This window comes from Rattus norvegicus, chromosome 16 (assembly GCF_036323735.1).
Source record: "Rattus norvegicus strain BN/NHsdMcwi chromosome 16, GRCr8, whole genome shotgun sequence".
NCBI lineage: Eukaryota > Metazoa > Chordata > Mammalia > Rodentia > Muridae > Rattus > Rattus norvegicus.
In genome coordinates, this window is record NC_086034.1 from 61,374,290 (window position 1) to 61,400,826 (window position 26,537).

The 26,537-nt window shown below is 36.0% G+C and overlaps 1 protein-coding gene across 4 annotated transcripts in view; it reads left to right on the top strand.

Moving 5' to 3' along the window:
* Sgcz (sarcoglycan zeta) overlaps positions 1–26,537 on the top strand; it is a 1,080,539-nt gene that overhangs the window by 1,010,572 nt on the left and 43,430 nt on the right. The gene's annotated exons all lie outside the window — the stretch shown is intronic.

Consider the following 26,537-nt stretch of genomic DNA (forward strand, 5'->3'; position numbering starts at 1 on the left):
AGTACTGATTATATGTTTATGCACCTTTTAATTTGAAAAGGGATGAAAATATTGAATGACCTTTTGACTGTACATCACACAGTGCTCCTCACAATAAGTGTTAGCTATATACATAAACAACAGGAAATTTAATTTCTATATTATCTTATAAACAACATTTACTAAAGCTAAAAATGTGCTTTAGTTTGTTTTTTATTGCTATGATAAACATGATGTAGAAAAGCAATATGGGAAAATGGATTTAATTCATCTTACAATTTCACGTACCTCATAGTCACTGAAGGAACTGTGGATAGGAACTCAAGACAGAAATCTGTTGGCAGGAACTAAAGCACAAACATGGAGGAAATGGTTCCTACAAAATGATGACAAAAACAATGTGCCTTGATCACACTTTAAAGTTATATTTTAAAGTGATATTAAGGTTACCTTCTTTCTCTGGAAACTTAATATACTTATATCACTAAAGATGATATTTAATATTGACTTTTAAATGTTTAGTTATAAAATACTACAAAGAAGAAAGCATTACATTAGGCAGGAAAACATGTGAGTTTTTAGTATGATCTGTGATTTGTTAAAGAATTCTGGCCAGTTTTCTTGACCTATTTGTACCTCAAATTATAGTTAGAGTAAAATACTGTAAGAGGCTATGAAAAACAAAATTAGTTGGTTTAATTTCTTCGCGAAAATAACATGCAAGTTTTAAAACATTTATTGGTGAAATGTATAACCTGTGGTGTGACAAACATGCAATTTTTAAAAGAAATAACACAGCTAAGGAAAAAATTAATTTACTAATCAATTCTGCCACAGTCAGTAAGCTAGTATTTGGAAATGAGAATTAAATTTGACTTTAAACTTGCTCTGGACTTGCATTAAAAACACAGACCACAAACTAGACTAAGTTTCCTATTTTTTACTTTATTGTTCTCTTTTATACAATCAGGAAAAAATGCTGGCTCATTAAAGAATAAATATTCTCCTCTATCCATGAGCTGTAGGTTAATCTTGGCTTAATGAACCTTGAATAACATAATAATAGACAATAATTTAGAATTATTGCCATTGATTAGAGTTAAAGAATAAATAGATAAATGATAAATAATGATATAAAAATAAAGACATCAATTATAAAGCATAGGGTGTAGGGGACACAAAGAAGATAGTTGAGAGTGAAAGTTGACTGATAGATATAAGACAGATACTTAGATACATAAATACATTGATTTAGATATAGATAGTTAGATACATACATGTGTATAATACAAAGGCACATGTATATAAATATAAAGATAATATATAGATGATAGACATAGATATCATAAATGATAGATATATATTATGTACTTACTGAGATACATAAATACATGGATAGTCAGATATGTAGATAGATAGATAGATAGACAGACAGACAGACAGACAGACAGACAGACAGACAGACAGATAGATAGATAGATAGATAGATAGATAGATAGATAGATATAGATAGGCAGGCTGGCAGAGAGGCAATAAAATAAAGAATAAAATATATTAGATTTTTCCATTTTTCTACTTGGTAAAAGAGAATGAAGACCCTTATAATCATGGGCATGATAACTGGAGAAGCTGAAGCATTAAGAATATGGGTAAATTCACATCCACAAACAGAGCAGGAGATCCAAGAGTGCAGCAATAACTCTGAGGCTAAAGATATGAAGCTCACTGATGAAGGTCCTGGAGTCTGAAGGCTTATGTCCCTGGAGGTCTGAGAAGATGGCATTATGGCTCATAAGAACAAAGGGGAACTCTCATTTACTTGTCTCTTTGGTTTTTGTTTGTTCATTTTCTTCCTTCTGATCATTGTTTCAGTATATGTTGATGTCATGTCCTCATAGATCAGTCTACTAAGTCTCCTTTGGAAGCATCTTCAAAAGACTAGTGAAGTTATGCATTAATCAGAGCTAAAACGTCACACTCTTTGCATCTTTAATCTACTCAAGGGGATAGTTATCACAAGGTTATATAGGCAAGTAGGGATAATTGGCATTTTACTGTACTTGCTACAGGGAAAATCAGCACTAATGTTCATAGACAGAGGGAATGAACTAAAATGCATCACAAGTAGGCACGGACTTTTCATGAGTCTGTAGTCTCTTGAGGAAAAGAATAGGAAGAATGTAGCTCTCCACACCCTGATTAGTAATGGATGAATTGAGTATAAAATAGAGACATGGTGTTTATTATCTAAGAAGGAAGGAAGGAAGGAAGGGGAAAAGAAAGGAAAAGAAAAGAAAAGGAAAGAAAAGAGAAGAGGAGAAAAGAAAAGAAAAGAAAAGAAAAGAAAAGAAGAAAACTGATTTTAAAAAGTTGGTACACAGAGCAATCCAATATCAATACCAGCTACAACAGAAATGTAGGATTTCAGGAACCCTCTCTCCTCCAGTCTACCAGGTGCTAATGGACTAGTGAAGGAACGAAATAATTTAAGTTCCAGAAATATGATCATTAGTGACCAAAATGGACTCAGTTTCCATTGGGTTCATGATTCTCTGCCTCAATCTTCTACATAATCCTGCCTAAATTCCTTGTTCTTCCTCTGTGCTTCCATTGTCCTCTCTAATTCATACTATTAAAAATACGAATTCTGTTGTAATTACCTTGTGTTTTACCCACAAGTTTCTCTAAACTGATGTCTCAGTTGAAAGCATCTTCCTAGTATTCACTGCAATGCCAATTGCTTGCATTCAGCTTTAGATGAACATTGTCATGGCAAATTGAATGTACCATCAAGAAAGTAGTTAAAATTGAGCATTCTAGGATATAGCACAGGAACTCTGATCAAAGTTCTCCATTTTGATAGCAACTTCAGTTTAACTCATTGGAATGTCCATAGAACTATGTGATATATACAATTTAGGACAGCTAAAAATTCATTCTAGAAAATGTATCCCATGAGCATAGAAACAAGATGCATTCTTGGGAGAGTATGTGAATCTTACAAATTATTTATGTGAAAATCCAGAGAGATTTATTAGTATTAGAAATGAAAAACAAATTATATTAACCAAAGTAAATGATTACCTTATCTGTAGCCCCAGTAAAATTACTCATTCATGAAATGAATAAGAAAAAAAGTTCTATCTTGGCTCTGATATTACAGCATACATCAAATTGTTTTGTATTAAATAATGTCTTTTTAATATATCTTTACAGATTTCACTTTAATGAAAAGCCAAAGAGGCACAAATGTGTCACCTGCAAATACAAGACTTATAATAAATGTATTTTTCTAGTATTAATAAAATATTTTAGGATAAGTCTTCCTAGGAAGAAAAAGATGAATTTGTACATATAGAAATGAAATTTAATATAACTGCTACACTAGATTAATACAACAAAATACAGGAAGGTCCATCAATCATAAAATGTCTTCCTGGGTGCTACAGCACATTTCCTTACAGAGTCTTAAATCAACCAAAAATTATTATCCTGTTCTTGGAAGCAGTTGTCACAGTAGTTGTCACTCAAATCAAAGTGTTGGCAGGATAGTGATCGTTTGGGAGGTTACAGGAACATAGTGGCCCTCACTATATTCACGGCAGCAACTGCCAATGGTTAGTAAGCTTAATCTTTTTGCATATCATTATAGTATAACTCTTTGAAGCATTCTAAGTAATTTCATGAACCCTTCTTCTCCTACATTGAGATCGGTCTTCTCCCTAAACTAAGAGTAGACATATATAATTGTTTCCAAACAATATACTCAGAAATTCTAAAATAAGGAAATAGTGATATCACTCCCTCAAAGGACTGACCTAATAATTACATGTAATAACCATTCAGTTGCCCTATATCTGATATGTTACTATGTCTAATAATATTCTTCATCTATAACAACCAATAAAAACCTACTTTATATAATTAAATTAATCACCTTAATATTAGTTGAAGCTTGACCAAAGCATAGGTCAAATAACCTACCACTAAAATCAAGATATACACATATGTGCACAAACCACAATTAATGAAAATAGGCCATGATTCAGAAAGAGAATCAGGAGAGGTGCATGGGAGAGATGAATGGAAAGGAAGAAATTGTGTAATTATATTATAATCTCAAAAAATATTTAATAAAAAATAAACATCAAGCTCCTTAGTGATCAAAAAAGCCATCATGCCCTGAGTTCTGTCAACATTCTCTGATCCTATGGATTCATCAGTTATAAAATATGATGTGAGCGCTAATGTAAAACTTAAGTCTGGTTTCTTTCATTTACGACATGTACATTCATTCATACTTTTGTACTGGTCAGTGGTTTTATTTCTTTATTCCTTTTTACTTCTGAGGATATTTTTTTCTTGGTTGTACCATAGTTTGTTTATCCATTTATCAATCAAAGGACATTTAGCTTATTTCCACATTTTTCAATAATTTTTGGAGATCTGAATTAAAACTACTCTAAGCATATGGAAACAGATTCTGTTTGATAAGGACAAATGCCTCTGACCAAATGGGAGGGCTGTTTTGCAAGGAATGTAAAGTGTTGACTGCCTCTCAGATGAATATCTGTACTTCCTCCATCTCCGCAGCAAATACAGCCAGTATGGTTTAAATTTCTCTACCACTCTGGCATATGTTTAATGGCATTAATTTGTTTCACCTTAATGAGTACTAGTATTGATTCTATTCTTCTGCCTTGTACTCTGCTTGGTTATGATTTTAATTAGATATCTGTGTAACAGTTTGGGGACTTATATTTGTAAATTGTTTGAGAATCACTGAAATTCGTAATTTGGGTTTTTTTTTACATATTTTGAATTTCTCTGAGATCAAATATGTGTTGTTTACTCCTTTTTATGTGGCATCTGCTCACTCCTTTGAGAACATTTTTATTTTGAAAAACATAAATTCATATGTACTTAAATGAATAATATCTGCTATCATTATACAAAGGTGTTTGACTTGTGCAAAGTCACTAAATGTTTCTTCTCTGTTCTGCTCAAGAGTTTTAAGTTGATAAGATATTTGAATTAAAAGCTTTCAGGAATTTTATTACAGGCTATTCCTTGCCTTTAACATAACATTTCAGCAGTGACAAAAATTATTAGACTTTAAAGATATAGCTGTATTTAAGGTTTTTATTTTATTTCCTTAACTAATTTTATGCATACTTCAAAATCATTATTCATAAGGAATTATCTCCATGATGTACAAAAAATTGTTTTCTATCATATTTGCAATGATACTTTTGTACATTTAAGATATTTTAAATTTTCATAAAAGTTCTGAATTTTTCAGACATTTTGCTATGATTTACTGAAGAAAGCATTGAATGTACCATCCTTTCTGAAAATTTGGTTTCTAACATTTATTCTGTTTCTTGAGTGTATAAATTATTTCACTAATTCCAGTTCTTGTCTTTTTCACTTGCTTTTTTCTTTCTTTCTTCCTTTTCTTTTGATTTTTTGATTGGACATTTTCTTATCTACATTTCAAATATTATCCCCCTTCCCGGTTTCCCTTCTATAAACCCCCTAACCTATCCCCATCCCCCTTCTTCTTGAGGGTGCTCCCCAACCCACCCACTACCTCCTGACTCCCTGCCCTGGCATTCCCCTACACAGGGGCATCGAACTTTCACAGGACCAAGGGCCTTTCCTTCCATGGATGCTCGACAAGGACATCCTTTGCTACATATGCGGATGGAGACATGGGTCGCTCCACGTGTACTCTTTGGTTGGTGGTTTAGTCACTGGGAGCTGTGGGGTGTCTGGTTGGTTGATATTGTTCTTCTTCCTATGGGGTTGCAAACCCCTTCAGCTCTTTCAGTCCTTTCTTTACCTTCTCCACTATGGATCCCATTCAGTCCAGTGGTTGGCTTCAAGCACCTGCCTCTCAGGTAACAGCTTTATCAGAATCTTGTGAGTATGTACCTCTTGGCATCCCCAATAGTGATTGGGTTTGGAGACTATATGTGGGATGGGTCTTTCCTTCAGTCTCTGCTCCACACTTTGTCTCCAAATTTTCCCCTTCTATTCTCCCTTCTAAGAAGTTCTGAAGTATCCACACTTTGGCCTTTCTTCTTCTTGAGCTTCACGTGGTCTGTAAATTGTATCTTGGGTATCCTGAGCTTTGGAGTGTTCTTTTGTGATTGGGTTACATCGTTCAGGATGATATTTTCTAGTTCCACCCATTTGGCTATGAATTTCATAAAGTTATTGTTTTTAATAGCTGAGTAGTACTCCCTTATGTAAATGTACTACATTTTCTGTATCCATTCCTCTGTTAAGGGACATCTGGGTTCTTTGTGGCTTCTTGCTATCACAAATAAGTCTGCTATGAACATAGTGGAGCATTTGTCCTTGATATGTGTTGGAGCATCTTTTGGGATTTTTCATATACTTGAGGCTTTTATGCATGAATATAATGAATCCAGATCATATACGTTCCTTGTTCTCCAAAGCTATCCCTTCTTAAACGTGCACAAATCTCTCCCCACATTGCTGCTCCTCATCCTTTTTCCCACCCCTGCCTGCTGCCTTCCTTCCTCCTCCTCCTGCCTCATCTTCTGAGTCTGCCCAATCATGATATGAAGCATGGTGAACCCACCAGTGGCTACATCACCAGAACAAAACAAAACAAAGAGAGAAACAAACAAACAAAAACAAAAAGTTTAAAAAATAAAGCAAAGGGTTGGGGGTTTAGCTCAGTGGTAGAGCGCTTGCCTAGCAAGCGCAAGGCCCTGGATTCGGTCCCCAGTTCCGAAAAAAAGAACCAAAAAAAAAAAAAAAGAAAAAAGAAAAAAAAAAGAAAAGGAAGAAAAAATAAAGCAAAACTGATTCTCCTCACTAGTCCTCCTGGCTACTAGCAACTCTTCTATTAAAGAAGGGCTTGGGATTTTGTGGCTTGTCTGCTTTTTAATTTGAAATTTCTAGCATACAGAACTCAATTCAATACAGAATGTTTATAAAATACCATTAATGCCAAACTTCCAAAACTGCCAGTTAATTAATTACCTTTAATTACTATTTATTGCATTAAATCTTGAGAATTTGCTAAGCAGTCATGACTTCTACTAGATGATTAGCTTTAAAGGCTTCAACATTTCCTGAGTATCCATGCCAGCCCCACAGGTACTTTTATTTTTTTTTCCAAACTTTTATTTTCCCTATTTTTATCATTTTGCTAAACTGTACAGTATGCAGTTGGACAGGAAGAAAGGATGAAATTCCTCGTTTTCATTATTGAGTTTAGGGAGAAAAATACCGAGGCTTTTATTAGTAATGTAGTGTCTGATTTAGAAACTTAATGAATGATTTATCAGATAGAGAGTCACTTTATATTTCCAGTTTAGGAAGGTCATTACAATTAATGGAACATTAATTTTGACAGTGTTCTTTTCTTTTAAGTACTGAGATATTAGATGTTATTCCTTACTACTTTATTGTAAGGTATATGGATGATTTCCAAATAGTGAGCAAACCAGCCAAGGTTTTTAAGTGAGCAAGATTTTTATGCATTATCCATTTCATATTTATTTCAACCTGTTATAGACATGTAGACTCCTCATACCTGCAGACTTAAAGTTTTGTTTTCAGTGAGAAATGGTGATTTGTCCTCATATGATCTCCTTCTGGGTTTTGTACCAAAGAAATATTAACTTCAGAATAGTATATAGTTAGTTGTAAAGTACTCTCTCAATCTCTATTTTCAAGAATAATGAGCTTTTAAATTTGTTTTATTGTTGTTAGCAAAAATAAAAACATTATATAGAGTATAAAACCTTAGGTGCATTGGTTATTACATAAGGAACGTCATTTTGACCTCTAATTTTCTAAGGGAAATTTTCGATTGCTTCATGTAATGTATTTAATTTACTAGATGCTATTGGTTACTTTTTAAAGTATTTACTTCACTGATCTTAAGTGACTTCATACATGAACTCTCACACTTCAACCCACTTTTAATTAAGTTCTATTATTATGTATAACTGTCTATTAGTCGTTTTCATTGATCCCTTTCTTCCTTAAATCAATTGAATGTCTATGAGCGGCATCATTGTTATGATATGAATCAATCTTTAATTACTTTTATTTAAACATATTATCGGGTGAATATCTTTCTCTTATGACCCTTCATGAAACAGTTAATGAGCATGTAGAACATTTTCAGTTGATATGTCCGTAGGTTATCTGTGAGCAAATGTTTGTGTCATATAATTTTTCATTTCTCTTTGATAGATGAGTGGATCTTAGACTGTGTCTTCTAAACAGGTCCTTCAAACTCTATGAAAAAGTGTCTAAATAAAACTCCACTTCTCTCATAAATACAGAGCAATGTCTCTTTTCTGCTTGAATGGACTGTAGTAGTGTGCATCTTCCAAGAAAATTTTTAATTTCATCCATGGTATCAAACTTCTTGTCATAGTCATTTATTTGTTCTTTGATTTTTGGATAGATAACAAAATTAACTTAACATCTGATGTAATAGTTTGTGTCTTCAAATTTTATTGCTCGTATAAATCTGCATACCTACTTATCAAATGTATTAATTTTCTTATTGATATTTTCTACTGCTTTTCTCTTTTCCATTTCATTGGTCTCAATTTTCTCTTTCTGCTATGTGCTATTTTGCTAAATGTTTGGTATTAATGTGTTCTTCTTTTAGTTGTTTTGGAATGAGACTGGAGTCATAGATTTCCGACTCATTCTGTTTTTCCTCAACATATTTAAAAGTTATAAATGTGTACCTAGGCCAGTCTTAGTGCTTATATATTTATTCTGCTCTAAATATTTCCCAATTGATGTTTTTAATATTTTCAGATCCTTGAACCAAATGTTTGAGTCTTTGGTTATGATACAGTTACATGCAGAGAAACACTTTGTAACTTACAAAACTGTAGGTCAAATATCCATTTTATTACTACTAATCTACTAAAGTAGATAGGTGAGCTGCAGTGCACTGTACCATACTGGGCACCTTGGCTCACTGTCCCTACTTGTCCTTGCCAGATCACATTGTGCTGCCTGCACTAGACAAGAGTTTCTCCTAAGTGTCTATTATTTTCCCACAATTTAAAATGTCACAGCCAGAATACAGCAAATACAGAGGCAAAAGCCAGCAGCAAGCCACTGAACTGAGAATAGGTCCCCTGTTGAAGGAATCAGAGAAAGAACTGGAAGAGCTTGAAGGGGCTCGAGACCCCAAAAGTACAACAATGCCAAGCAACCAGAGCTTCCAGGGACTAAGCCACTACCTAAAGACTATACATGGACTGACCCTGGACTCTGACCCCATATGTAGCAATGAATATCCTAGTAAGAGCACCAGTGGAAGGGGAAGCCCTGGGTCCTGCTAAGACTGAACCCCCAGTGAACTAATCTATGGGGGGAGGACGGCAATGGGGGGAGGGTTGGGAGGGGAACACCCATAAGGAAGGGGAGGGGGGAGGGGGATGTTTGCCCGGAAACCGGGAAAGGGAATAACATTCGAAATGTATATAAGAAATACTCAAGTTAATAAAAAAAAAATAAAATGTCAAGTTCATGGCAAACCATCAAGAGGCTACCTAAATTTTAGCTTCTTAATCTTTTCATGGTTAAACTGAATGTGAAAGTCTTAAAACATGCTTCCTTCAGTACTCCAATAAACTACTAATTTGAAATCAAACACATAATGAATCCCCGGTGTTTCTGGATGTGCTCACGCTGGCTGTATTGCCAGAGCTCATACATCCTTAGCTTTGAACACACCATCATGTCTTATTTGTACTGACAGAACAAACAATGCCAACCAGCACAGTCTAAAATCCCTCACCTCAGATGAGAGAATCCTATGTTATGGATTGAGGTAATTTTACAGCACATACCAAGTTTTGTCCTATGGTTTAATTGTTGAAAACATTATTTTAACATTTTTCTACTGTTCCTATTTAGCCTGTAGGAATTGTTAGTTTATTCTCTCAATGGATCATTCAAGAATGACCTCACTATGTACATTATGCATCTCTGCTTATGTGACGATGAACATGTGTTTTGTACACACACGCTCATGAATGCAGAGAGTAGACGTCAGTCTGAGATGTCTCTCTCACTCCTCCATGTACTTGGTGAAACTGGATCTCACGAATCTGGAGCTCACTAAGGGGCTCTGTTGGCTACAAGCAAGCCCTAAGGATCCTCCAGTCTTTGCTCAGGTTCCCCATGGAGTTGTGAACACGGGTCTTTTAGAATTTTAGAATCCATAGAGAGTAAACACAACTCTTTTGGAATTTTTCTAAAATTGATTGGAAATCACAAGAATTATTTAGAGAGCTGACATAGCTCTTTTATGTTTACTAGCAGCTATCCAGATAGAAAGCTGTCTGAAGAGCTAACACAGCATATTTAGTGGAAGGTTTGAAAATCTTTTAAGAAAGACCTCAGACAAAGTATGCAAAAACAAAGAGCATTTATTCTGCAGAAATAGCCAGCATGAGGGTATCAACCATTCTTTGAAATGGCGACCCCAGACAAAGGTACACAGGCCTTCTTATTGGGAAATGAGGAACTAGCTAGAAAGATTAGATCTAAAATATCATTGATAGGTGCTAGGGGAACACAGGTAGTCAATGGTCTGCATTCCTGTTATGAACATTCAACCATGTGATGGAATAGGGGCTGCCGAGTGCATATGGCTCATTCTGAGATAAAATATTTCCCCATTTTTGTGATTATCCCCAGGCTGTTCTTTGGGAGTGGGTTTTATGGTCTTGATCTGAATTTTATGGTCTGTTCCTAGAGCTGGTGTCTTATGACTTAGTTCCTCAGACTTATGGTCTATTCCTGAAGCTAGTGTTTAATGGCCTTTTTTGAAATCAGACATGGTCTTTAAAATGGAGACAAATGGGGTTCTTAAATGGGGACAAAGGGGGTTTATGCGGCCCTTTCATTAGAATGTTTTCTAGTAGCTATGCAGGAGAGAAAATTGTCTGAAGAGAGAACACAGCTCTTAGAATGTTTTTTTTTTTTTTTTGCAGCTATCCAGAGGGAACGACTAAAAAATGTACACAGATCTTTTAGACCTTTTTGCTGGCTTTCTGATTTTGATCAAAAACCCCATGAATGACTCCTAGAATTTTTGTAGCATGATTTCTGACTTGGTCAGAAAATATACGACATTTTTTTTTCTAGCAGACTTTCTGACTTTGATTGGAAAACCCATGAGTTATCCAGAGAGCATTTAGAGTTTTGTTTTCTAGCATGAAAGACCTATTTTGAGTCGAGAACTGTCTCAAGCAGACTACAGAGCCAAGAATGATCTACAGAGAGCTGTCTAGGGAGCCACCTGGAGCAGAACTCAGGCCTTCAGCTTGGACGCATGATTAGACTTCAAGGCATTCTCTTCATTGCTCCCAGACACCCTTTCTGTCAGAACCCTTCTCTAAGCCTGGTCCTTGGCAAATGTTGACTGGCTTGTACAGGTCAGTTTGTTCATAGACAACTTCCTTTATAAATTCAGTAGTGAAGAAGTTCAGTTACATCCAGAAAACACTATTTTTCCTAGTCTTATCAGAAAAAGGCTCTTAGAATCTTTCATTCTCTACTTCCTCTCTGGCCCCTGAGCCTTCAAGGTATTGGATGTACTATATATAGATGTGCTGGTTCAATATAGATTTAAGCATGAATTTAACAGAAAGAGAAGCATCCAGAAAAAGATAAAACACACTATAGCCATGGGGATGGATATCCAAAGAAGGGATATTCTTTATTGTATTTAACATGGTCAGTTCCAATCCAACCAGAGCTCCCAGGGACTAAACCACCACCCAAAGAGTACACATGGGCAGACCCATGGCTCCAGCTGCATATGTAGCAGAGGATGGCCTTGTTGGGCATCAGTGGGAGGAGAAGTCCTTGATCCTACCAAGGTTCAATGCTCCAATATAGGGCAATGTCAGGGGAGGGAGGTGGGAAGGGGTGGGTGGGTAGATGGGGGAACACCCTCATAGGAGCAGGGAGAGGCAGGGTGGGATACAGAGGTTATGGATGGGAAACCTGGAAAGAGGATAACAAGCAATAAAAAATAAAATGATCGTAGATGTTATTTTGGTGGTTTCTCATGTTATTCTCTTCCAACACTTGCTAGTGATTTTAAATGAGATACAACATATCTCATTTAAAAAATATATATGTAACAGGATTATAGCTGATGAAGTAAAGGTCCCATTTTATGAGGATGAATGAAATGATAAAAAGTTCATTGTTAACATTAACAATTAACAGTTACAAGTCTTGTTTGTGAAATGCCTCATTCATTTCTTAAACAAGGTTTAAGATGATACTCAAGGTTGTATATGCTTAGGCTGTTAACATGGTGTTGGTGTATCAATATTTTAATATTATCATTTGACAATCTCACTAAATGTACTGGTTAGTTTTATGTCCTTAGCACAAGCTAGAGTTATCAGAGAGGATGCTTCCTTAATTGAAAAATACCTTGATAAGATTGGGATGTAGGCAAATATGTGAGCATTTTCTTAGTGATTGATATGTGTGGACCTACCGCTAGCTGCTAATCATGGAGTCTATAAAAGAAGCAGGCTTAGCAAATCATGAGAACAAGACAGTAAGTGGCACCATTCTATGGCTGCTACATCAGTTTCTGCCTCCAGATCTCAGCAACAGTTTAGTTCCTGCCTTGGCTTCCTTCTGCATGAACAATGATGTGGAAGGATAGTCAAATAATTCCCTTCCTCCCCTAGTTATTTTTTGCCATAGTGAGTCATTGTGACATAAGTACCACCAGACAAGATACGAAATACAATATTTCTGTGTAGCAAAACTTCACAGAAATTGTGCTAGAATTCTGGACTTTCGGTTGTGAAGAGTCTACATATTTTCCCCTCCTGTTGCCCACATTATTTCCCTTGTCTTTCATCCTGAGTCAGTCTATGACTGACTCATTGAAAACAGGTTGAGTTTTCTCTCTCTCTGACCTTTGAAGTACCTTTGACAAAGGAGTGACTTTAGTCATTCTTGAACCACTGCTTCCTTTTCTGACTTTGCTTGATATAATCCAGAGCCTCTTGGAATATGACATTTTGGCTTTACTGTTTTTATCACATACAGTCAGTAAGTTTCCTTCATAAGGTAGGAATCTGCACTAAAGAATTTTGAGATGTCTTCATTTCATGTGTGAAAAAGTGAGCAGGAATAACACTATCTTAGAATTTAGCAGGCAGCTTTTTGAAGTTTCCTGATATTACATTAAAACACTTCCTTGAGTCTTTAAATCCACTGAGCATTAAAGCTGGCTTTGGAAGTACATAGAGTGGAGCTAGCTAAGGGACATTTGTCCACAAATGAAGTTACCAGCATTTACACTGACCTGAGTGAAATGAAGACAAAAGATCCCTTGGGAAATAACAGTTTGAAAATGCATTAATAAATAATAAAGTACAATATAGAGAAAAAACTGAGAGGTTCTATCAGACGAGAAGTCTTTGTTGACTCTGTAGATGATATTATAGGGATATATAATGAACAAGAAGGACATGATAAATTCTGGTGACCAAGAAAGCAGAAGCCTGCAAACATATTTTTAGAGTTGTTTTTAAATAGGAAAATTGTACTGATAGGAAAGCAGGTTACTGTTTTCGACAGTATCAATGTTCCTAAATACATCCATAAACGGCTTCACCAGAGCCATCGTCTCCCACCCCTGCCCTAGAGATTGAATAAGAAGGATTTGAGCTCTTCATGGTTCCTTCTGAACATTTTTAAATATTAAAAATAACTAGAGGGCTGGGGATTTAGCTCAGTGGTAGAGTGCTTACCTAGGAAGCGCAAGGCCCTGGGTTCGGTCCCCAGCTCCGAAAAAAAGAACCAAAAAAAAAAAATAACTAGAAACATTTTCAAATTCATGTTCATGATTATAAAGGAAAAATAAGAATAATTTTAAATTTTCATGTCTGAGAGTCTCGCACATTTCAAAAAATAATGTAATCAAGCCATTATTTCATCTCCAAGAGAGAAAGCATGGGCTGATCTATTGGTTCTAAGAGAAATAATTAATTGAGATTTTACATGTTGATTTAGAAGACTTGTTATTTTCAGCAGTTTACATTAATAAGTATAAGGAACATATTAGTTTATACCACTGGCTCCCTGGGCTTTGCTAGAGTTGGACTGTTGAAAGAAAATTAGTCTAGTAAAATGTTTAATTAAAAATACCTCTCATCCTGTTTAAATTTATAAAAGTCTCTTCATTAAATTCTTAAATATTTCTTTCACAGCAGGTTCTTTCCTAGGCATTAGAAGTAATTACGTATTAATGGACACACTTTTGAATTCTATTTAAATATACTGAAAACCCACATCAAGTATTCAAGCAGTAGAAACTGTCTCCTTCTGAAAACGGTTTAGTTGAGAAGGTGTCAAAAGGGCATTTTATTAGGAAAATATTGGCTCTTCACTAAGTAGTGCTGGGAAAATCAAATGTCTACATTATAATGAAACTGCAGCCTTTCTTTAATCCGTATGCAAAGCTCAAAGTGAAACACCTAATTCAAAATCCTGAAACTATTCAGCAAGATGCAAAACAAAGCTTATCGCTAGAGTCACCCAATTAACACGGAAATTCTAGAACAATCCCGTCATCACTAATAATAATAATAATAACAACAATAGCAGCCGCTACCACCACCATCACCGTCTTTGGGTTAATAATAAAAGTCCCCAAAACCCACCTACAGGCAACCACCTATTTCCTTCCTTCAGCTGAAATTTTAGTCTATTTGCATAAGTGTACTTGAAAACATTTGAACTATATTTGCACCCTCAGCATCTGTAGTGAATATTTTCACCCAACTGTTGATTATTAGCATTCATTATCTATTGCTTCTTAGCTCTTTGTGACCAAGTTTATCAGCAACTGGTGGGTTTTATCAATTGATAGAATAAACTACTTTTTGCCACCATTGCTAGCCAATGCACCAAGATGCTTGCGTCCTATTGTATCTGTATCTATTCTTATCGCCCTCATTTACTCATTATCTACATTTTTAAAGTTACATTTTGATTCTACTTTTGTTCCATTTTCTTCTAACTTCTCAACATCAAAGTCTGACCCTTACTTTTTTTTCCGTTTTTCTTTGTTTTAAATATAATCATCTGAGGTCATCCATTTCAATAAAAGTACTAATTTAGTCTAGTTTCTTAAGTTTAGAGGTTAAAAACTGCAATTCAGTCTGAAACACTTTCCAATTTGCGGCGATCAAGTCTAAGCTTCCATGGAGGATTTTAAAATGGGCACCTTCACTTTGCATTGTAATGACTTGTAAGTCAGAGTCTGCTGTTGAAAGATTGTTCTACTGCAGTGAGATAAAAACTCCACACCTGTGTTATTTATCTTCCTTTTTCACCTCTTTCCCTCCTATTGCTGTTCCTCCTCCTGTTTAATCTTTATTTTGTGTGTGGGTCTGTGATACTGAAAATTTAACCCAGGCCCCATGAATGGAAAAAAAAAATCCACCACTTACCTACACTACTAGTATTTTTTTGTCTTTGTTTGATTGTTCTTTGGTTGTTTCTTTCTGTGTGTTGCTTGTTTGATTTGAGTCATGGTCTTACTAGTTTGCTTAAGTTTGAGTGAACATGCTTAGCAGCCCAGAAAGCACTTGAACTTGCCATCTTTCTAATTTAACCTCCCATGGGGCTGCTATTAAAGATGTGTACCATCAGACCCAAATGACAGATCCATAGCATTTCCCGTAGCATGATTTTCCTATTCATATTTGCTAGCTACGAAAAATAAAGGTCAGAACTCTACATGAGAAGAAATAGGCATTGGAAGCGAAAGGGTGCCGCAAAGGATAAGAAGAGTGATAGAGTAACTGTATGATGATAAGTGGAAGTTGGCTGTTCTCGTACATTCATAGTAGACCAGGCCGGCCTAGAACGCAGAGATCTGCCTACCTGTGCCTCCTGTGTGCTTTGATTAAAGACACATGTCATGTCACTGGCTTATCTCTCTTTTCTGATTGGCTCTAAATATTTTGTACAGCTCTATCATATTTCTGCACTTACAAATTTCCCATCAATATACCCTCAAACTATAAGCTAAAATAAACCCACCAGTAGAGTACTCTGTCGTCCGAGAAACTAAGACAGGGTGAACATGACAAAAGCATGTTGCATAGTGAGGTATCACAAGAAGCCTATCTGCACAATCAATACACACCAATACTCTTCTCAAGTTGAAAATGGTAACAATGTGTTGAGATGAATGAAGTCTGTAGCATGTGTCCTTTTAATTAGCCAAAAGAAACAAAGAACCAACAAACCATTGCTGAAGTAAACCATTAAAATATGTCAGATGGTTAAATTATACCAGGAACTAAATCATTCTTTCTGATGGGAAAGCTTTAATCCAAACACCCTACCTCATCATTTCTCTAGAGATGAATGAGGACTTGGTGCTTCTATGGGAACCATAAATAATGCTTTTGAAAGTAAAGGACATTAAAAATTCATGTAGCCATCAGCAAATGCATTTGCAATAAGTAACACATCACAAAAAAATGAATAGTCACCTCACAAAGACACAGTATCATAGCATTTAGCTGACAGGGTAACAAATACTATGATTTTAATCTTAAAACTATTTTAAAATTCTTTACCATCAAGTTTATTCTTCTTCAATGTTAAGTTCACTTGCTACAACACTAAAAGTCATATTTCAGAGAGAAGACAGGGACGTTTTCAATCATTTAAATTAAATAGCAATACAAATAGTTTTTTTTTAAATTAAGAAACCTGAAATATTAATAAGCATGCCTTCATGCTTTATTATTAATAAGTGACTTCATGAAAATATTTGAATGGTAGTGAAAGCATAAGTCACTTTATAAAGAAAAAAGAAAGCTGGGGTGCCTTTGTAATAGCATTTTATTAATATATAGTTTTTATTTACCTATGTCGAGCTCCCACATGATGACACTAAGACTACTAGATTTATTCAATCAAGCTTACAGCATAAAACCTGGGCAGTCATTGATCCAGTCTAATCCTCTAGGCTAATAAAGCCACCTCCTAGAGACACTTGCATTTTCCATATTGGCCTCACTCATTGAGCTTCAGGTGTGCTCTCCCATGCTGTTTTCTGGACCCAAGCCTGCTTCTCATGGTGAATACCTCTGATCCTCTCTCTCCCAGCCCTTCCATTGTTGTCTCCACCCCTGCCCTGTTCTCTCTTCTGCCCAGGCATTGCCTGGTCATCTTTTATTAATGAGGCAAAGAACAAGTGGTGAGCATTGTTTGCATAAGTTTGAAACAAGAAATATTTGGAAGAATGCCATGTCCACATTGCGACAATATGTGTGGGCAGAGAAATCAGCATTTGAATTTGAATAACACAAGGATAATCTCTGTAAAATGCACAAAAGCATTATGCCTACAACAGTTCTCTACCAGGAATGGGTTATATGGAACGTTTATTTTGTTAGAAAAGGAATGCCGGGGGGCAGGAGTGGTAATGGGGGGTGGATAGGGAGGGAAACACCCATATAGAAGGGGAGGGCGAGCGGTTAGGGGGCTGATGAACACAAAACCAGGAAAGGGAATAACATTAGAAATGTAAATAAGAAATACCCAATTTAATAAAAATGGGAAAAAAGAAAAAGAAAAAGAATATATATGCCCTATAAATGATTGTCATTATATTAATGTAATTAATAGTTAAACTAAAAATCAAATGTGAGGAAAAATAATTTTACAATTTGATATGTTGTTTACAATTTAATTGATAGTACAAGATTACATGTTTACTTGAGTAGAAATACAGTGTATATTATCACAGCTAACCTAGTTGTATTGCACATTATATGTAGAAAACATGTTCATGAAAATATAATAAGAAAACTTTTATACAACATGTTTTTAAAACGTTTGAAGTATTGAGTATAAAATATTGATACATTTTAATATAATGTATATATCCAAAAGTCTGATATATTATTAATTTTCTTCCTTATAAAGTAGAAAGTCAATAAGTAGCTATGACAGATATCATTTTAAGTCTACATTATTGAGAGATGGTTTGCAACTCTTACACCTACCTCCTTACCTTCCACAAATGATATGCCAACCTATCATGCATTGTCAATAAGTACAAAAGAGAGAGAGAGGAAAAACTTAGAGGCTATCTGTCTTTCTGTTTTTCATTTGGTCTTAGAGAAGCATGAACAAAACACAGTGACAAGACACTTCCTTTTACTAGTTAAGTGTTAAATGATTTTTGTCTTGCCTAATGCTGCTAGTGTTTCTCTGTGTGAGACATTCCCACAGTTGGCTTCAGGTCTCTCCTTAAAGGCAATGAATCAGCTTCGATGAAAATTAAGCATGGAAAATACAGAGTAAACTCTTGCATACCAACTTTGTGTTATAAAGAATATAAACACATGAGAATCCTGACTCGTGTAATATACAAAGAAACAGAATGCTTTGAGTGTGTTGTACATTTGGTTCCTTAGAAAGATACTGCTACAGCATTGTTTGAATTTGCTTTTTATAAACATGATAAACATAAGTGATACTAAGATATTCAGATTTTACTTGAAGCATTCAACATCTGATATAAATCACAGAGGAATAAAATAGTTTATAAGAGACCTTATTAATGGTCATGATTATTACTCAGTACGATTATGTGCTCTTGTGTTAGGGATTGCTAATAAAATAAACTAAATAATCTTGAATAATTATATAATTTCTTTTTTCTTTCTTTTCTTTTATTGGATATTTTCTTTACTTATATTTCAAATGTTATTCCCCTTCCTGGTTTCCCCTCCAGAAACCCCCTATCCCATCCTCCCTGCCCTGCTTCTATGAGGGTGCTCCCCGACCCACCCATTCCCTCCAGCTTCCCTGTCCTGGCATTCCCCTCCACTGGGGTATCAAACCTACACAGGACCAGAGGACTCTTCTCCCACTGATTCCCAACAAGGCCATCCTCTGCTACATATGCGGTTGGAGCCATGGGTCCCTCCATGTGTATCTTTGGTTGGTGGTTTAGTTCCTGGGAGCTCTGGGGGTCTGGTTGATTGATATTGTTGTTCTTCCTATGGGGTTGCAATCCCCTTCAGCTCCTTCAGTCCTTTCTCTAACTCCTCCATTACGGACCCAGTTCTCAGTCCAGTGGTTGGCTGTGAGCATCTGCCTCTGTATTGTCAGGTTCTAAGGAGGTCAGGATTGAATATCCTTAAGCAGAAGTTCACTTTGCATTGCATGGGAATTTTACTTATTTTTATTCCTCCTCATACTATGATTTCAGGAAATCTTACCCAAGTTCTTATTTGTTTTTGTTTTGTTTTGCTCTGTTTTGTTTTCTCCCTTCTTACAATTCAAGACTGATATTTTTTGTGGGTCAGAAGAGTCTGAAGGCTAAATATTTCTAGGTGTTTCTTTAATGTGGTCAAGGACGTGAGAGCCACAGAGGGAATGAATGAAGAAAATTAAAATTTAAAGACTATCACATGAGAAAGTGTAAGACAAATGACAATATAGAAAAGACTTGGTCAAAAGAAGAGGAACCAATTGACCGATTTCTGTAATTGGACAGTGAAAATCTAGATGTTTCTGTCTGTGGGAACAGCAGTCTATAATATGTAGCAAACCTAATAAACTAATGCAGGTCACCCAGGACACACACACACACACACACACACACACACACACACACACACACACACTCGCACAGGCACAGACACACACACACACGCACACACACGCATGCACGCACGCGCACACACACACATGCATGCACACACACGCATGCACGCAAACACACAGACACACACTCACACACACATGCACGCACACGCACGCACGCACAAACACACAGACACACACTCACCCCACACACACACACACACATTTAAAATAATAAAATGTTTCGCAATATATTTTATTTTAAGAAACTTAGATGTTAGTTCAAAAGTTCCTGGGGAGGCAGATGAATATCATCTGACAAATTCCTTTGAGAAGAAATATGAAACTTAAATGTTTTAATTATTAATCTTATCAACTTAAAATTTTCTTAATAAAATTAAATACCAAACCCCAATAAATTCTTTATTCTATTATTTGAATATTTTGTCAGTAAATATATATTCCTTCCAGATAACTCATGGCTTTCAAAGTAAAGAAGCAGTCTCATTAGGTCTAGCTCAGTAAATGAGGTCCCTGTGCTCCCTTAAAGGGGCGTGGGTAAGGGACTCTACATAGGTGCCTGAGGAACTCAAAGGCAGCTGCATCAGGTAAAATAGTGCATTGGCGTGGGTGACCACTCAAGAAGGCCGGATCACTGCACTACTGGCAAATCTGCAGGCCACTCCATTGCAGCATCTCTATTACCCAGCATTCCTTTCCCGCTTACATAACCTTTGGGTCAGGACTGGTGAATCATGGGATTTTTGAGTGTCCTTGTATTTCTTGAGGTATTTAATGTCAGTGAGGTCATTAATGCTCTGAGTGCTAGAACCCTAGCCTTTTCCCCAGGAATAAATTCTTCATATCAGAGGAAACAACTGCACAACACTCTAACCATTCTTCTGCCTTATACAATGTTTTGTTTATTTGTTTGTTTGTTTGTTTGTTCATTCATTTTCACTTTGAGGACTTCGTATATGAAGGCTGTATTAGTATCATTTTCTGCCTCCCTCTCCTTCTTGTAATTCCTCCCATGCTCCCCATCAACTCCTTCTCAAATTTATAGCCTCTTAGTCTTTAATTACTGTTACTACAAATATATGCACACATATTTAAATTTTTAAAAACGACCCGCTGAGTTCATGCAGTGTTGCCCATATGTATATGTGTTTAGGACTGGGAGCATGGGCTTTTACATTTTCTCTGCTTCGTTTTTTCGCGGAGACTTGAAAGGGATATAAAAGATTCATTCTTTTCTTCCCCGTGTAGCTGAGATTGTGGTCACTGTGCCGTGGCAAAAAATCACCTCTCCCCAGCACTTCGTTGAACTGTTAGTTTCAGCAGCAACCGCTGCCCACTCAAGGATAAAGGAGAAGCAGAAAAGGTTCCCTCCATCATAAGCTCTAGTGTAAACACTAATGGAGGGAAGGCAGTTCCACAGGCACATGATATCCTTTTAACAAAACAGTAGCATTAGCTTCTCCACTGGTGGTTCTGACCTTCCCACCTAGGGGCTTTTGCCCTGGCATTCAGTACCAGACGTAGAATCTGGAGCATGCACATTAAATCCAATCGCCAAACAGTTGGTTGTACTCATGATAGCTATCTCACAACTGAATTAACAGGCAAACCATGCTGGTTATGTTTGTAGTGCAGTATGGAGAGTCTGTGACCCAGAAGGATTGGCAGCGGCAGTTCTCTCCCAGAGCCCTGGGTATTCCCTTCTGGTTTTACAAGCACCAGCCAGAGGGAGGTGGCCCTCGTTCTTTGCTCTTTGACTGATTCAGATCGTACAGCCAGAGCATATTGAGTCTTTAATGGGCAGCCCTGTGAGCAACAATACAATAGTCATCCCCTTGTTCTCTCCCCCTCCCCTTTGTTGCTTGTTTTTGTCTGAGGACAGGGTCCCGTGTAGCTGAACCTGAAGTCAGCTTGAAATCAGTGGCTGAGGATGACTGAGAAAAAAAGATCCACACTGTGTAATAACAAACGCAAACAATAGCAAAAGGAAAATAGTTTTCAAAATCCAATTCTATGAAAGACCAGCTTAGAGAAGGGTAAAAAAAAATCTAAGAATCGTCAAGAGAAAGTGGTTTGAACGTGTTCTATCATGAGACATCCCTACATTCTGTTTCCCATAGGCTGGGGCAATCTTCATACTCTTCTAGCATAGCCCCACCCTAAATTCACTAGACAACCCTTTACCTTTCTCATCCGGGCCTCAGAAAGGCATCAGCCTATCACATCTCAGCTCCCGTTGTTCCAAGGCAAGCAAGCACCACGTGCCAGGCAAGAAAGAGGGGAAACTAAGGTCTCCTGCTTATTTTTAATGTGTTGAAATTAGATATAATTTTCTAAAATTATTATGAAAATGGATGACAACACTATGTCTTACAATGATCTTGAACACTTGATCTCTCTGCTTTTATGGCCATAGTCCTGGGATTTCAGAAACAAACTCATCTTTTGCAACAGGTTTTTATTACATATGAGGCCTGAAATTCTCCCTGACCAATAACTTAAAATGAAGTAATACATGCCCGGTACTGAGATCCTCCCCCAACACCATGTGATGCCCTATACGATTCATACTCAGAAGGTATGAAGATCTGAATTAAAATCATCTCTCTCTCTCTCTCTCTCTCTCTCTCTCTCTCTCTCTCTCTCACACACACACATACAGAGACAGACAGACTAGAGAGAGAGACTGAAAGACAGAAGTATACACTCAAAAAATAAAAATTAACACCTGAAATAAAATACTTATTATTGCATCTAAGAGTGTTGAAAATCAAACACATATAAGCAAAGTGGATATGTAAATATATAATATAAATAAACACAAATTAAGTGGAAGAAGAGCATGATAAAAATTAACTTCAACAGAAGTTAAACTGCTAATTCATTACTTTTAAATGAACAAGGGCCAATAAGCAGAATTTAAAATATTAATAAACATAAAATTACTGATCTATGTCTGAGCAATAAATCAGAAAAAAATGATACAATGGAAAAATGGGTCATTCTGCAGACTAAACTTTATTCATTGACAAGGATGTAGAAACACGGGCCTCAGGCAAAGTGACAATATGAACTCCAACAACATTGGTAGTGACAGCTATCTTTCCAGTTGGTATGAGACAAAATTATTTGTGTTCTTTTATATGTATACTTTTAAGTCAATTTTAAGAGATTTATCTCTTTTTATTTTATGCTTATGAATGTCTTGCCACTGTGTAAATGCACCAAGTACGTGTAGGGTAGAGATCAGACAATGGTGAAGGAGCCCTAGAAGCTAGAGTCACAGATCAGTGTTAGCCACGTTTTGGTATTGGGAATCAAATACCATTGCTCTTCAAGAGCAGCGAGTGTTCTTAAGGACCCAGTTCTCCAGCCCAATCCTTAACTGATTTTTAAAATACGAACAGAGATCTAGTGGCTTGGTAGTATGAATTATAGGTAAGGAAGTGATACAAATGGTTACAAGTAACAGAATTCATCACAACTAAGAAGTAAACCTTTACTGGTGAGTAGGTGACTCAGTATAAACTGTTAGATTAGTTGAATGTTGATGGGTATCATCAGGTAAAGAGATCAAAGGACAGAGGTGACCCCTGAATTTGCGCATTCACATTGGTGTATTAGCTCCTGGAAGCCAAAAGGCAGCTGGGGCCTTAACCTACAGGTCAGTGGCTGTGGGTAAGAGGGTCAACTTAACTATCACAGGAGAGTTGCAAATCCAAAGTGGAGTCCTCCAGCATGGCTAGAGGTTGCCTTCTTCTCTCTCTATTATATCTTCCCATATGTCAGATGTTTTAGGGTTCATTTAGCATGTAAGTGAGGAGTGTGTATGTGTGTGTGTGTGTGTGTGTGTGTGTGTGTGTACATGTGTGGGCATACTCACACGCAACATAAACTTTGATTGAGAAGGTATAGGGGGCGGGGGATGGTACCATCAGTCCTTGGCTGCAACTCTCCTCATGACTGCTGGCAGTTGCTTAGCTTGTCCCACTCCCTCTACATATGGATGTGTGTCCCCAGCCTCTTCATGACCTTGGGGGCACACTTTACTTGGATACCCTGAGTAGCTCCTTGGTACTCACAGGTGCAAAGAGCACATCTCTGAATCTTGTCCTACGTGAACTTGGTGTGTTTGGTGATAATCTCTCACTGCCAACTGGCTCACATCCATTTTCATCCTGTGGTCCTTGTCGAGAACTGGAAAGAGAAGGAACGGCAGAGCATGGCTGTTGGTTTCCAGTGATGACTGTGGTTGTTTTTTTTTTTTATTTTATAGATTATTCATATACCTCATGACAATTTTTAAAAAGAATTCTGAATGAATAATCGTGAATCTGGTTTTGATTTGCGGCAAGAATTTCAAAATTCTTAATAATATACACATACATACGCATATAAAATTAAAGTACAGTAATATAGGATGTAATAACAGATTATATACCTGTTGAGAAAAACATGTAGGAGACAGGAAGACATAACCACACAGATCATTGTATTCTTTTCTTTGAACCTAGAAATTTCTTTCAATTGTATTCTTTAAGCACCCATGGATGTTCTTGTCAAGGAAAAATTTCCAGTTCTAATATTTTTTCCAATTGAATGTAAGTAGTAAAAAGAAATAGCTAATTATTGTTTTATTTTTGTTCTTAAGGTAATTGTATCTTTAAGCAACTGGAACTTGTCTAAAACAAATTTATGTGATACTGGACACAAACACCTGATAGGAAATCAAATATAGTTCAAATAAACTGAGTTCAGTATCATGATGTTTATTAGTGTTAAACATCGATAGTTCCAATGACTGATTATAATGCCAATTATATATTTTTCTGTTTCCTCTTTGTAGATTTAAATAGCAATGTATATACATGTGATGCTATATAATTATTTTCTAATATGGAACATTTATTTAGTATGGAGTAATTGTTAATTACTTGCAATTTTGCCATGTGTAATTATGCTAATATAGTGAATAAAGTGCAGTCTCAAGTATTAATATATATTTATATATGTTTTTCAATTGGATGATTTTCATATGCCTTAATTTATGGCTTAGATGCATCTCATCTATTCTGCATGCATAAATATTGTGCAATTTGCTTATTTGCCTTTGCTCATTTAAAGTTAATGAATTAAAACTTCAACTCCCTTTGCCAGAGCCAGACACCACTCTATAGAAGTTTCTAATAGTCTATTTGCAATAGCTTGTGTGACAAACAGTATATTTTAGTATTTGCATAACATCTTCTGAATAAAGACTTTTATCACTATTCTTAGAAAACTCTTGGTATTCTGTGAGTGTATATAATGTCTTCATGTGTGTATGTGCACGTCTATGCCATCAACTGAAACTTATGAATCAATTTAGCTGAGAAATGTAGTATAATTTAAGAGGGTTATATGTCATTAATGTTAAAGTTATATGCATAAAAAAACTGTAATAATTTTCAGATCATTGAGGCTCAATTGTATTCAAGTCTCTGGGAGACAGATAAAAACAGTGTGATGTGTAAACCTAAAAGTCAAGTCTGTCAACACATTGGCCACAATATTTTGATTCTCAGTGAAATTGCTACCACACAATGACTAACGGCAAAACATACATTAGACCCTGCATAGATGAAAGCATTCGAACGACTACTGCCCTCTGAAATAATATTCATAAAACCAATATAATGATCAAAGAGAGTAAGTCTACAATGTTTTTCTCAATATTTTCATTAAATTCTGTAAGAATAGGTATTTGTTTAAAAATAAAAGATAAACTATTTTGATTATCATTTTCTGTACTTGTTTTGATTTGCTGGGAATTTTTTTTTCTTGGTGAGGATTGAAAACAACACTCATCTGTGAGTACAAAGGCAAGTGTTCATGCATTATTGTTAGAGATTATATTGGTTCAGTCATTAGTGGTAGGAGTTTCACCTCCAATTAAGATTTATTACTAGCATACCAATTGCTTCTGTAGTGCCAAATGGTCATTAACAATTAGTTAAAGGAAAAAAGGAGTTCCTTAATTTGAAGTGGAAAAGGACGGGACACATGAGACGGTTTAGAGAGATGAACCAAATGGAGAAATAATGTTATAATCTCAAAGAATTTAAAATATTTTTCAAAAGATACAATATTTTTAAGGTAAAATTTATGCTTTTTAAAATAAGCCAGTTTGAGAAAACAGGATTGATTTTGTCCTATTTAACATGTCTAGTTGAGCATTTTCAAAAACCATCTTTATATAAAACCAGAATATAGGAAAAACATATGCCCCATTCTCAATAAGAAGTTGTTTTATAATTTAAATATAAATTACATTATATTCTCCTTTCCATTTTCCCCTCAAAACCCCTCCCTGTGCCACAACCACATCCTTTCTCTATCCCATGACTTGTTTAAAGTGCCTTAGATTCTATGAGCAAAAGAGCATGAATTTTCCTCCAGCCCACGGCTAGTTGTGGGAGGAAACCTCAGCTAGGATTGAGGAAGGGGACCCAAAAAGGATGAAAAGAGGGAAGGGGTGAAATTTACCAGCTAGTATTTGCATGCGGTCACTTGAAGACAACTATAATACTGAATTGAATGATGCAATGAAATATAAAGATGCACTCTTCTGATGATGCTGTGGAGAAAACTGAAAAGTAAGATACATCTGGCATGGCATGCCTGTGGACCTGAATGGACCTGAATTATCAAAACATCGGTAATACATTTGTAGAGCAAAAATGAGAGGTGCAACTCCATAAGAAAATGTAGAAAGCCAAATGAAAAACATTCAACACTGTGGAAAAATATCCAACTTTCCCAATGCTTAAGGAATCACTTCGTTAGATGAAACTCATCTGTGTAAT